The sequence below is a fragment of the Bos grunniens genome, chromosome X (assembly GCF_055505025.1).
Source record: "Bos grunniens cultivar Pamir isolate PY7600 chromosome X, Bosgru_T2T1.0, whole genome shotgun sequence".
NCBI lineage: Eukaryota > Metazoa > Chordata > Mammalia > Artiodactyla > Bovidae > Bos > Bos grunniens.
In genome coordinates this window covers 56,352,596-56,367,398 of record NC_141194.1, presented here as the reverse complement: position 1 = coordinate 56,367,398, position 14,803 = coordinate 56,352,596, and the positions used below count along the sequence as shown (strand labels likewise).

At 37.7% G+C, this 14,803-nt stretch overlaps 1 protein-coding gene and 1 pseudogene across 1 annotated transcript in view; both read right to left on the bottom strand.

The window, feature by feature from the left end:
- UXT (ubiquitously expressed prefoldin like chaperone) overlaps positions 1-14,803 on the bottom strand; it is a 58,071-nt gene that overhangs the window by 18,981 nt on the left and 24,287 nt on the right. The gene's annotated exons all lie outside the window — the stretch shown is intronic.
- LOC147340459 (cyclin-C pseudogene) lies at positions 8,857-9,994 on the bottom strand (annotated as a pseudogene).

Sequence of the window (14,803 nt, the reverse complement as noted above, 5' to 3'; positions counted from 1 at the left end):
CAAGGGACTCTCAAGAGTCTTCTCCAACACCACAGTTCAAAAGCATCAATTCTTCGGCACTCAGCTTTCTTTTTTTTTTTTCCTAATTTTATTTTATTTTTATTTATTTATTTATTTATTTTTTCTAATTTTATTTTATTTTTAAACTTTACATAATTGTATTAGTTTTGCCAAATATCAAAATGAATCTGCCACAGGTATACATGTGTTCCCCATCCTGAACCCTCCTCCCTCCTCCCTCCCCATACCATCCCTCTGGGTCGTCCCAGTGCACTAGCCCCAAGCATCCAGTATCGTGCATCAAACCTGGACTGGCAACTCGTTTCTTACGTGATATTTTACATGTTTCAATGCCATTCTCCCAAATCTTCCCACCCTCTCCCTCTCCCACAGAGTCCATAAGACTGTTCTATACATCAGTGTCTCTTTTGCTGTCTCGTACACCGGGTTATTGTTACCATCTTTCTAAATTCCATATATATGCGTTAGTATACTGTATTTATGTTTTTCCTTCTGGCTTCCTTCACTCTGTATAATAGGCTCCAGTTTCATCCACCTCATTAGAACTGATTCAAATGTATATAGTCCAACTCTCACATCCATACATGACTACTGGAAAAACCATAGCCTTGACTAGATGGACCTTTGTTGACAAAGTAATGTCTCTGCTTTTGAATATGCTGTCTAGGTTGGTCATAACTTTCCTTCCAAGGAGTAAGCGTCTTTTAATTTCATGGCTGCAGTCACCATCTGCAGTGATTTTGGAGCCCAAAAGAATAAAGTCTGACACTGTTTTCCCATCTATTTCCCATGAAGTGATGGGACCAGATGCCATGATCTTTGTTTTCTGAATGTTGAGCTTTAAGCCAACTTTTTCACTCTCCTCTTTCACTTTCATCAAGAACTCTTTAGTTCCTCTTCACTTTCTGCAATAAGGGTGGTGTCATCTGCATATCCGAGGTTACTGATATTTCTCCCGGCAATCTTGATTCCAGCTTGTGCTTCTTCCAGCCCACCGTTTCTCATGATGTATTCTGCATATAAGTTAAACAAGCAGGGTGACAATATACAGCCTTGATGTACTCCTTTTCCTATTTGGAACCAGTCTGTTGTTCCATGTCCAGTTCTATCTGTTGCTTCCTGACCTGCATACAGGTTTCTCAAGAGGCAGGTCACATTTAACTTAAAAAGCCATAAAGTCAAATGAGAAATGCAAAGAAAAAATTTCAAGAGATATAATCAATAGCTAGTTTACTCAATACATAAAGAGCTCTTATAGATCAATATAAAAGGCCAGTAATTTAAAAGAAACTAGACAGAGACAATTCATAGATATACAAATCACTTTCAAATACATGAAAATTGTTCATTCTAAATCATAATAGAGAAATGCAAGATAAAGATATGAAATTCTCTTTCATCTATCAGGCTGGAAAAGACCAGAAACATTTGTAATGCAGTTGGCCCTTGAACAACAGGGTTATTGTTTGATCTGCGTAGGTCCTATAAATATATTGGAAGAATTTTTGGAGGTTGGCAACAACTTGAAAAAACTTGCAGATGGAACATGTAGACTAGAAATATTGAAAAAAATTAAGAAAAACATATATCATGAATGTGTAAAATACATGTAGATACTAGTCTGTCCTTACATAAGCATAAGGTGATAATTAATATAAAATTAATAGTGTTAGTTTTCTTCTTGCTGTTGTTGTTCAGTGGCTAAGTCATATCTGATTGTTTGCGACCCCATGGTCTACAGTACACCAGACTTCCCTGTTTTTCACTGTCTTCTAGAGTTTACCCAAACTCATGTCCATTGAGTCAATGATGCCATTCAACCATCTCATCCTCTGTTACCCCCTCCTACTCATGCCCTCAACCTTTCCCAGTATCAGGGTCTTTTCCAATGAGTCAGCTCTTTGCATCAGGTGGCCAACGTATTGGAGCTTCAGCTTCAGCAACAGTCCTTCCAATGAATATTCAGGGTTAATTTCCTTTAGGATTGACTGGTTTGATCTTGCTGTTCAAGGGACTTTCAAGAGTCTTCCCCAGCACCACAGTTTGAAAGCATCAACTCTTATGTGCTCAGCTTTCTTTATGGTCCAACTCTTACATCCCTACATGACTACTGGAAAAACAATAGCTTTGACTATGTGGACATTTGTCAGCAAAGTGATATCTCTGCTTTTTAACATGCTGTCCAGGTTTGTCACAGATTTCCTTTCAGGGAACAAGTGTCTTTTAATTTTATGCTGCAGTCACCATCCACTTTGAAGCCTTTGAAGACTTTGAAGCCCAAGAAAATAAAATCTGTCACTGTTTCCATTTTATAATAGGTGCTCACTAAATGCTTGCTACACCTGAAGTCAGTCTACTAAAGAAGCATTTATTTCTATGCTTGGGTAAAGATTTCACCAGCTTTATCATAGAATCTGTGAGAAATCATGTTTGCCACAATGTTTCAGATGCAAGTAGATAAAGAAAGATGAGTCCTTCTTAGAAGTCTTTTGACAAATGTGACTGGGTCAGAAAGATGACCTCGAGAAGGAGATGGCAACCCACTCCAGTATTATTGCCTGTGAAATACCGTGGACAGAGGAGCTTGGCGGGCTACAGTCCACAGGATTGCAAAGAGTCAGACACAACTGAAGCCACTTAGCATGCACACACACACACACACACACACACACACACACACACACATATACAGGGCTTCCCTGATGGCTCAGGTTAAAGCGTCTGCCTCCAATGCGGGAGACCCAGGTTCAATCCCTGGGTCGGGAAGATCCCCTGGAGAAGGAAATGGTAACCCATTCCAGTATTCTTGCCTGGAGAATCCCATGGATGGAGAAGCCTGGTAGGCTACAGTCCACAGGGTCACAAATACACACACACACACACACACACACTTTATTTTTGGCTGTGTTGGGTCTTTGCTGCTGAGTGGGTTTTTCTCTAGTTGTGTTGAGTGATGGCTACTCTCTAGCTGCGGTGTGCAGGCTTCTCATTGCAGTGGCTTCTCTTCTTGTGGAGCATGGGCTTTAGGGCATGCGGGCTTCAGTAGTTGAAGCACATGGCCTCAGTAGTTGTTGTGAACAGGCTTAGTTGCTCTGCGGCATGTGGGATCTTCCCTGACCAGGGATAGGACCCATGTCTCCTGCATTGGCAGGAGGATTCTTTTACCACTGAGCCAACAGGGAAGTCTAGGATACATATATATATATATATATATATATATATATATTTTAATGTTAACATTTTATTTTGTTTATTGAGGTAAAATATACATAAAATTTACCATTTTAACTATTTTTAAATGTACTTAAGTGGCATTAAGTACATTCACATTGTTCTACAACCATCACCACTATCCATCTCCAGAACTTTTTCATTTAGAACATCTTTAACAACTTTAAAGCACAGGTAACTCTTTGACCCAGCAATTCCAATTCTAGGAATTATCCCACAGATATATTAGCACTATTATGTATTGAAATATAGTCAAAACATGCACAGCAGCATTGTGTGTATTAGAGAAATATTAGAAACAACCTAAATGTCCATCAATGGAGGATGGGTCTAATTAAGGTACATCTGTATAACAGAAAATGAACAATTAACCATAAAATTATAATCCAGGGCCTGTATGTACTCAACAACATGGCCTCAAAATAATAAAGTATAAAAATAAAATTCTAAAACTTCTTTTATGATTTCTTGTAAGCCATATCACCCAGCAAAGAATTCTCTTAGTCTCTGTTTCTCTAGAAATGTATTTTGTCTTTGTTAATTTTTTTTAATTTTAAAACAATTGTGGATTTACTAGAATTTGCAAAAATAGCACAGAGAGGTCTTGTGCACCTTCACCCAGTTTCCTGCAATGGTTAAATCTTATGTAACTATAGTATGATATCAAACAGAGGAAACTGACATCAGTATGATGTGTGTATATAGTTCTATGCTATTTTATTACATGTGCAGATTCAATAACCTCTACTACAATCAGGATACAGAAATATCCTCTTGTTGAAATTATCTGCCTCATGTCACCCTTTCCCAGTTGCACCCACCTCTCTCCCTAGTATCTCTTAACTCCTGACAACCACTAAATTGTTTTCCATTTCTATAATTTTTTTTCATTTTGAGAATGTCTTATAAAGGGAATTATATACTCAATGTAATGTCCTTGAGATCCACCCAAGTTGTTGCTGGTTATCAACACTTCCTTTCTTTTGTTGTTGAGTAACATTCTCTAGTCTGGATGTATTGCAGTGTGTTAACCCTTAAGTTTTTCAGAAAAAAAGTTTTCAGAAAACTAAGATCATGGCATCCGGTCCCATCATTTCATGGCAAATAGAAGGGGAAAAAGTGGAAGCAGTGACAGATTTTATTTTCTTGGGCTCCAAAATCACTGCAGATGGTGACTGCAGCCATGAAATTAAGACACTTGCTCCTTGGAAGAAAAGCTATGACAAACCTAGACAGTATATTAAAAAGCAGAGACACCACTTTGTCGACAAAGGTCTGTCTAGTCAAGGCTATGGTTTTCCCAGTAGTCATGTATGGATGTGTGAGTTGGACCATAAAGAAGGCTGAGCACTGAAGAACTGATACTTTTAAACTGTGGTGTTGGAGAAGACTCATAGAGTCCCTTGGACAACAAGGAGATCAAACCAGTCAATCCTAAAGGAAATTAACCCTGAATATTCATTGGAAGGACTGTTGCTGAAACTGAAGATCTAGTACTTTGGCCACCTGATGGGAAGAGTCAACTCACTGGAAAAGACTCTGATGCTAGGAAAGATTGAAGGCAAAAGCAGAAGTGGGTGGCAGAGGATGAGATGGTTAGATAGCATCACTGATTCAATGGACATGAATCTGAGCAAACTCAGCGAGATAGTGAGGACAGAAGAGCCTGGTGTGCTGCAGTCCATGGGGTAGCAAAGAGTCAGACACGACGTAGCAACTGGACAACAACAACACTCATTCACCTATTGAGGGACATTTAGGTTGTTTCCTATTTTTGGCTATAACCAATAAGGCTGCTGTGAGCAATTGCATACAGGTTTTTGTGTAGATTTAAGTTTTCATGACTCTAGGATAAATGTCTAGGGATACAATTGTTGGACTGCATGGTAGTATATGTTCAACTTATTTAAGAAACTGCCAAACTGTGTTTCCAGAGTGGCTGTATCATTTTATAGTCCCACCAGCAATATATGAATGACCCAGTTTATCTGCACCCTCTCTAGCATTTGGTGTTGAAAGTGAAAATGTTAGCTGCTCAGTCGTGTCCGACTCTTTGCAACCCTATGGACTGTAGCCCGCCAAGCCCGTCAGGCTCCTCCGTCCATGGGATTTTCCAAGCAAGAATACTGGAGTGGGTTGCCATTTCCTTCTCCAGGGGATCTTCCCGACCCAGGCATCGAACCTGGGCCTCCCGTATTGCAGGCAGACTCTTTACAATCTGAGCTACCAGGGAAGCCAGCATTTGGTGTCGTCACTATTTTAAAAAAAATTTAGCCCTTCTAATCGGTGTGTGTTAATATCTCATTGTGGCTTTAGTTTGCATTTCCCTGATAGCTGAAGATGTGGAACATTTTGTCCTATGCTTGTTTCTCATTCGTATATCCTCTCTGGTGAAATGTCTTTTCACATCCTTTGCTCATTTCCTACTTAGATATTTTTTTAAACTTTTCAGTTTTCAGAGTTCTTTAGACATTTTTGATACAAATCCTTTGTAATTTATATGGTTGGCAAATATTTTCTCCATCTCTCTTTTTGTCCTCTTAATGGAGTCTTCTACAGAGCAAAAGTTTTTTAATTTTTGAAGTCCAAGTTATTGATTATTTTTCTTTTTGGATTGTGCTTTTGGTGTTATGTCTTCACAAGCCTAGCTCCCAAAGAATTTTTCTTGTGTTTTATTCTAAAAGTTGTGTAGTGTTATGTTTTACACTTAAGTTTGCAATGTTTTTAGAAACAGCCTTTTTGAGATATAATTCACATGCCATAAAATCCATACATTTGAAGTGTACAATTCAATGGTTTTTAGTATATTCACAGAGTTGTGCAACATCACTACAATCTGATTTTAAAACATTTTCAACACCCCAAATTGAACTCTTGTGCCCAGTCTTCATTCCACTCCAGCCCTAAGCAAGCACAAATTTATTTCCTGTTTCTATAGAGATGCATATTCTAGACAGTTCATATAAATGGAAACATGTGATATGTGACCTTTTGTATCTAGTTTCTTTTACTTATCATGTTTCCAAGGTTCATTCATCCATGTTTTAACATTTATTTGTATTTTATTCCTTTTTATGGCTATTCCACTGTGTGCATGCACCATGCTTTTCCCCTACTTTGCCAGTAGAGTAAAATGTAAAGTCCTTATCTCCATTTGTTTCTTTATACTCCTCCTTTTACAATATTAAGTGTTTATTGAAAACCACATCAAACAATGTTATAATTTTTGCTTCAAACATGATTTAGAAAACTCAAGAGATGTCAAATCTATTTTATTTATTCTGTTTTTACTCCTTCAGTTGTTTTGACTTCCATTCCTGTGCTCCAAGATTTCTTTTTTTTAATCATTACTTTTGTGTTACAAGGATTTCCTTTAGCCATATTTTCAAAATAGGTCTGCTGGTGACAGATTTTCTTAGATTTTTTTCATCTGAGAATGTCTCAATTTCCCTTTTATGCCTAAAGGATACTTTTGCTGGTTAAAGACTTGTTGGTTGACATTTCTTTTACTTCATCACTTTAAAAATGCTATGCCAATTCCTTCTGGTCCCCATGTTTTCTGATGAGATTCACTGTCATCCAAATTGTTTCCCCATGTATATAAAGTATTGTTTCTCTCTCTTTGCTTTCAATAATTTTTGTGTTTAGTTTTTCAGACCTTCCCTCTTTCACCTCTCCTTCCAGGACTTTGATGACACAAATGTTGGAGTTCTATTAGTTTCTGAGGCTCCACTCATTGTTTTTAATCTATTTTCCCCTATTTTCAGATTGGGTATTTTCTATTGTTCTATTTTTGGGTTCACTGATCCTTTCTTCTGTCCTCTCTATTCTGTTTTTTACCCCATCCATTGTTTTTTCTTTTTTAAGCTGGATAATTTACTTTTATTCTTGCAGTTTTATACTAGGAAGTTAACATTTAATTTAATAATCCATTTTCACAGTTGATTTATGAAAAATTTTAATCCTTAAATTGTATATCAATATCCTATGACTCCAAATTTTATTTATCACTCTCCTTCAAGTCTGAAGAAAACAATCACGTAATTTAATAACTTCTACTGCAGATGGTGACTGCAGCCACGAAATTAAAAGATGCTTACTGCTTGGAAGGAAAGTTATGACCAACCTAGATAGCATATTCAAAAGCAGAGACATTACTTTGCCAACAAAGGTCTGTCTAGTCAAGGCTATGGTTTTTCCTGCGGTCATGGATGGATGTGAGAGTTGGACTGTGAAGAAGGCTGAGTGCCGAAGAATTGATGCTTTTGAACTGTGGTGTTGGAGAAGACTCTTGAGAGTCCCTTGGACTGCAAGGAAATCCAACCAGTCCATTCTGAAGGAGATCAGCCCTGGGATTTCTTTGGAAGGAATGATGCTAAAGCTGAAACTCCAGTACTTTGGCCACCTCATGCGAAGAGTTGACTCATTGGAAAAGCCTCTGATGCTGGGAGGGATTGGGGGCAGGAGGAGAAGGGGATGACAGAGGATGAGATGGCTGGATGGCATCACTGACTCGATGGACGTTGAGTCTGGGTGAACTCCGGGAGTTGGTGATGGACAGGGAGGCCTGGCGTGCTGCAATTCATGGGGTCGCAAAGAGTCGGACACGACTGAGCAACTGAACTGACTGACTGACTGACAGACAGCAAGGTCCCACTGATGTAACATTTAGTCTGACGTCCTACACTCAGATGAGAATTAAAAACAGCCAGTATCTAACTGGCCTGAAACCTGATTGTGTTCCTAGCTCAGGATTCCTGTAGTAAATCTGTTCCTGACTCAGGAATCGAACTGGTGTCTCCTGCATTGCAGGCAGATTCTTTACCAACTGAACTATCAAGGAAGCCCTATAAGTCCACACTAAGACACAAAAATAAACTAGGGTTTGTATATCACATAAAAAACTCCACAGTAAAAATAACATTAAAATGCTATCAAATTTCAACCATATTACGGTTTTTCTCCAGTTAGCTTTCAAAATGCCTGATTAACTGAATTAAATGCAATTTTTAAAACTGTTTGCCCAGCATTTCAAAATGGTTATGGAGTATAACTTTTAAAATGTCAAAGTACACTGTACATATTGCACTTTTCTGCTAGGCTGGGCTAGTATCCTCCATGGAAAGACACCAAAACTAGTGAATAAAATACATTTTAAAATCATATGTAGTTGATTAATTTTCCTGAAATTATCATCATCACCACCAAAACTTTCCAGGACTTTGTAAGATTTGATTCCTTAAATACAGTTTTAAAGTTTAACTTAAGGAGAGGGAAAAAAATCCTCATATATTTGACTTATTTCCTTTTTTGGTCATTCATTGACCAAAGAAAATTTTAAACAAATTATGTTTCATATTTTCTGGCTTAACAAAAAGCTATGATCTCTATTATCCAAATTAAGAAAAATTTTACTAATCAGAAGCTATTAATTTTCAAAAGTCTATGTATGTCTCTCTGTAGGTCCCCTTAGAACCTTTCCAAACTTTCATAAACAATAGATTTTAATCAATTATGTACTAGAATCAAATTAGGTAAGAAAAACATTTTGCAAAAATAAAATAACTTCCCAACATGCTTGACAGAAACAAGCTATTCATTTGTGTTCCATTGAAGACATTACTGAAATCTGTCCAGTGGTTTATTTCCAACTGGTCCACTATGAAATTCTTCAGAATGTTTTAAGATTGGCTGTAGCTAGAGTTCTAACTTCCATTTGGACCCTGTTCTCCTTCACTGTTTGGGGGAGGTTTTGGTTTCAGTATCTTACTAAGAATAGTTGCCATCTCTTTTCTCTCATCAAAATTTTTCCACTGCTCATACAGTTTTAAAATAACCCTGATTATTTCCAAGATCTTCTCCATATCCACAGAAAGCTTAGCAAACCACTGTCTGGCATCTTTCTGCTGTAGAACACAGGCTACATGCAGGCAAGCTAAAACTATCATGAAAGGAGGATACAGTAGGCAAAGATCCCTTCTGTAGGTATTGTTCACTATCCTCCACGCAAGGCGAAGCAAAATGTCTTCTTGGCCCATGTTCTGCACATACTGGAGCAAAGGTCTATAAGGATGATACACTATCAAACAACAATCCATTAATTCTAAAAGACAGAATTCGCATTCTAATATATGGTTCATCCTATAAGGAAATTCCTTTGGAAAGGCATATGAAAATCTAGTTTTCAAAACAGAAGTAGCAGCAGAAATCAATCTTGTATTTGAGACTACTCCAAATTCCTCTATTTGGATGCCAAAAGCACATAGATAGGAGCCATTAATACAGGATCTATACTTTTCAGAGAATACCTTACATAGAATCTCTTGAAATAGACTGTAGAAGTGGCAATGATTTGTCTTAATTTAGGATGTTCACCTAATGCTTGGATAACATTTGTAAAAAATATTTGTAATTTTTAATACTCTTTTACTGAGAGAAACTTTAAATCCTTTTGATGTTCCTTCAACAGATCTTGTTTATCAAAAATCCATTGCAAATAGTGTGAGCTCTGCCAAAATTTCCCTGCCATGGGACACAGCTTGCCCTGATAAAAAAGCACCAGCCAGCTGAGCAGCCCACAGAGTGACCATAGACCCAGCCCACCCGGTTACCATGCTCCTTGATCTGATGGGCTGGGCTCTGCTCCTCAGCAGTGATGGTGAGAGCCCCTTGAGTTTTTTTTTTTTTTTTTTTAATTCAGTTATTGTATTTTTCTTTTTTGGTCATAGTTTTATTGAGATACAATTTACACATTTAATGTGGATAAATACCCAGAAGAGGTTCAATTTCTCCACAATCTATATTTTTCAATTATAAAATTTGTTTTTATCTATATCTTTTGTTTCTTTGCTTATGCTTAGATTCTGTATTTCTTTCACTTGTTTCAAGTGTGTTCATAATTGAAGCATTTTTATGGTGGATGCTTTAAAATTCTTGTCAGACAGTTTTAACATCTGTATCATCTTGATGGTGGCATCTGTTGATTATTTTTCTTCATTCAACTTAAGATTTTCCTCATTCCTAGTATTCCTAGTGATTTTCTATTGCATCCTTCACTTTTTTGTATTATGGTATGAGACACCATGCAGATATCAAAAAGGCAGTATTACTTCATTACAACCAGGTTGTGGTCAAAGTCCCAGTTACCCCATAGCCTCTGGTGATACTCTGGATGGGGGTACCTCATTACTGCTGGGTAGAGATGGGAGTTAATACTAACCACTAAGCCTCTGCAGAGACTGTCCTGGCTAGGAAGGGGTGAGGGTCTCATTGCTGCTTCCCATGTGGCCTCCACTGACACCCGTGGGTAGGATCTTTGTTACTGCTGGGTGTGGAAGTCCAGGTTCCTTATAGAGTGTCTAGGTGTCTTCTGGCATTATAAGGAGATGCAGTCTCATTACTTCAGGGCAGGCATGAAACTCCTGGCTTCCCATACAACTTTCCCTGAAACTACAGTGGCATGAATAGGCAGAGATAATATTTTGCCTTTGTTTTGAAGCACAAAACTTGATATAGTTATTGATTGACAGTGTTTTTCTTTCAGCATTTTTAATATTATTTGATTGCCTTCTGCCCTGCATTGTTTCTGATGACATTAGCTTTAATTTCATTGTGGTTCATTTTTTCTGTGATATTGTTTTTTTCTTGACAGTTTCCTGGTTTTTCTCTTGCAGCAATTTAACTACGGTGTATTTAAAAGGTGTGGGTCTGTTTGGATTTTCCCTTCTTAGAGTTTGTTGAGCTTGTTGGATGAGTAGGTTAATGTTTTTCATCAAATTTAGAAAGTTAGTGGACATAATTTTCCAAATATTTTTTCTTCCTTATTCATTCTCTTCTCTTTCTGAGACTCCTGATGTACGTATATTGGTACATTTGATGTTGTCCTATAGGTCTCTGGTGCTGTCTTCATTTTTCTTCATTCTTCTTTGGTCTATCTTCAAATTCACTGACTCGTTTTTCTACCAGGTCAAGTCTGCTGTTGAGATCCTACAGTGAAATTTTCATTTCAGTTGTTGTACTTTTTAGCTCCAAAATTTTCATTTGGTACTTTAAAAAATAATTATCTTTCCTCATGGATATTATTTATTTGATAAATTGTTGCCATCATCAGATTAGATCAGATCAGTCGCTCAGTCGTGTCTGACTCTTTGCGACCCCATGAATCGCAGCATGCCAAGCCTCCCTGTCCATCACCAACTCCCAGAGGTCACTCAGACTCACGTCCATCGAGTCAGTGATGCCATCCAGCCATCTCATCCTCTGTCGTCCCCTTTTCCTCCTGCCCCCAATCCCTCCTAGCATCAGAGTCTTTTCCAATGAGTCAACTCTTCGCATGAGGTGGCCAAAGTACTGGAGTTTCAGCTTTAGCATCATTCCTTCCAAAGAAATCCCAGGGCTGATCTCCTTCAGAATGGACTGGTTGGATCTCCTTGCAGTCCAAGGGACTCTCAAGAATCTTCTCCAACACCACAGTTCAAAAGCATCAATTCTTTGGCACTCAGCCTTCTTCACAGTCCAACTCTCACATCCATACATGACCACAGGAAAAACCATAGCCTTGACTAGACGAAACTTTGCTGGCAAAGTAATGTCTCTGCTTTTGAATATGCTATCTAGGTTGGTCATAACTTTCCTTCCAAGGAGTAAGTGTCTTTTAATTTCATGGCTGCAGTCACCATCTGTAGTGATTTTGGAGCCCAGAAAAATAAAGTCTGACACTGTTTCCACTGTTTCCCCATCTATTTCCCATGAAGTGGTGGGACCGGATGCCATGATCTCCGTTTTCTGAATGTTGAGCTTTAAGCCAACTTTTTCACTCTCCACTTTCACTTTCATCAAGAGGCTTTTTAGTTCCTCTTCACTTTCTGCCATAAGGGTGGTGTCATCTGCATATCTGAGGTTATTGATATTTCTCCCAGCAATCTTGATTCCAGCTTGTGCTTCTTCCAGTCCAGCGTTTTTCATGATGTACTCTGCATATAAGTTAAATAAGCAGGGTGACAATATTCAGCCTTGACGTACTCCTTTTCCTATTTGGAACCAGTCTGTTGTTCCATGTCCAGTTCTAACCGTTGCTTCCTGATCTGTATATAGGTTTCTCAAGAGTCAGGTCAGGTGGCCTGGTATTCCCATCTCTTTCAGAATTTTCCACAGTTTATTGTGATACACACAGTCAAAGGCTTTGGCATAGTCAATAAAGCAGAAATAGATGTTTTTCTGGAACTCTCTTGCTTTTTTGATGATCCAGCAGAAGTTGGCAATTTGATCTCTGGTTCCTCTACCTTTTCTAAAACCAGCTTGAACATCTGGAAGTTCACGGTTCACGTATTGCTGAAGCCTGGCTTGGAGAATTTTGAGCATTACTTTACTAGTGTGTGAGATGAGTGCAATTGTGCGGTAGTTTGAGCATTCTTTGGCATTCCCTTTCTTTGGGATTGGAATGAAAACTAACCTTTTCCAGTCCTGTGGCCACTGCTGAGTTTTCCAAATTTGCTGGCATATTGAGTGCAGCACTTTCACAGCATCATCTTTTAGGATTTGAAATAGCTCAACTGGAATTCCATCACCTCCACTAGCTTTGTTCGTAGTGATGCTTTGGACCCCTTCATAAACAGCTTCTATTGAATAATTTTTTCCTGTATATAAGTCATACTTCTCTGTTTTCTTGCATGTCTCATAATTTTTATTGTTTTTTGCAGGAGGTGTGAAAACAGGATATTTTAGATAACATATTCTAACAACTCTGTATTCTGATCCTCCCATCCTCTACAGAATGGTTTTATTTGTGACTTGCTCAGAGTAATTCTGAAGAGTGTTTTCCTCAGTGTCTAGATGCTTTTATTTCTGCTCAGTGTTTATAAACATTGTTTTCATGTACTTAAGTCTGACCTTGTTAGGATAGTCCCTGGGTCAGCACAGATTATTTGTCAGTCAATGATTGGTCAAAGATTATACTTAGACACGTTGAGGCACTAAGGCAGCAGCTACCTTTTGCTGATGGATCTGTTATGTAGCTTGGGAGAACACATTAAAAGTGCATCTATTTTCCAAGTATCTCCTGGCTTTTACTCTCTACAGTTACAGTGTTTTATGTTCAACTTGCTAGAGCAAACTCCAGTTTCTCCTGAAGATGCATGCCTATTTGCTTGTGTGTACAGTACTTCTAGATCACTTGATAATTAAGGTTTTTATCAGGGGGTAATGTGTCTGTGTCATTCCCTGGATCTCTCTGTTAAATTTATGACAGACATGCTGGTTTATTGCTTGCCCCAATCAGTATTGAGCTAGCTATAATGTTGACCCTTCCTGATTGTAAATCACTGAGATCACTGATGTTTTTTGATATTGCCCCTGGGCCTGGAATTTTCCTCACTCTCCTCCTGCAGCTTAGCTGCTTGTTCTTAGGGACTCTTTGTTCCTAGCGATACTTCTGTGTCTGGGAGCTAGAAGGGGCAGGAACAGTTCCAGGTTAAAACACTACAGACTCTCATCATTCTTACTGAGATTCAAGTAGATTTTCTTGAATAAGCACTTTTCAATTTGTTGTATAATTTTGGTCAATGTCCAGAGTCTTTAACTTGTTGTCTTTTGACAATTTTTTTCCACTTTTGTAATTGCTTTTTGGGGAGAGGATTTGCCAAGCTTGTCATTTAGCCATTCTAGAAGTCTCTCCCTTCCTGAAACTGGATTTTTTTTTATTGCATCATTTAAAAAGTATTAGTATGCTTAATGAAAATTTGTGCCAGTATAAATTAACAGTTTTGATAGAAATAACTTATACATGCTGTGACATAGACTCTTGATCAGTTCCAAAAAACGCTTAATACCACGCAGTGTCTGTATTTTTATATGTGATGATTATGACACATAAGAATGAAGAGATATTGCATTATTCCTGACAATGGGTGATAATAGTTTGAAGTATCAATAAATGAGTAACATTATTTTTCTCCTTATATCATGCCTTTATTTCAGGAACTAGTCTTTTATTCACGTGTTACTTCTGTTTGACACTTTTCTCACTTCTAGGGGTAAAATGTGTTTCTCCTTTAATATCCCTCATAGCTGATAAAATATTGCCTCCTTTCAATGGATATCTGCAGTTCAAACATTGAAATGCTCAGTCAGATGGTGTTAAAATATATTCATACTTACATAAGGAAAGTAGATACTACTTTAAGCTTCCTATACTAATTTCTCTTTTTAAATTCTATTGGAGTATAGTTGATTTACAAGGTTGTGTTAGTTTCAGGTGTACAACAAAGTGAGTCAGTTATACATATACATATATCCACTCTTTTTAAAATTCTTTTCTCATATAGGTTACTACAGAGTACTGAGTAGAGTTCCCTGTGCTATAAGTAAGTCCTTATTAGTTATCTATTTTATATTATATATTGTACTACTTATTTCTTAAGCAGTCACCTTAGATTAGGTAATAGGAAGAGTTCTGTGGTTTTATTTTTCTGTAACCAACTGGAAGAAGAATTAATGTCATATTCTAATATGTTCTGAGAATTTAAAGGCTTTAATTTAAAATAGTGGTTTCCAA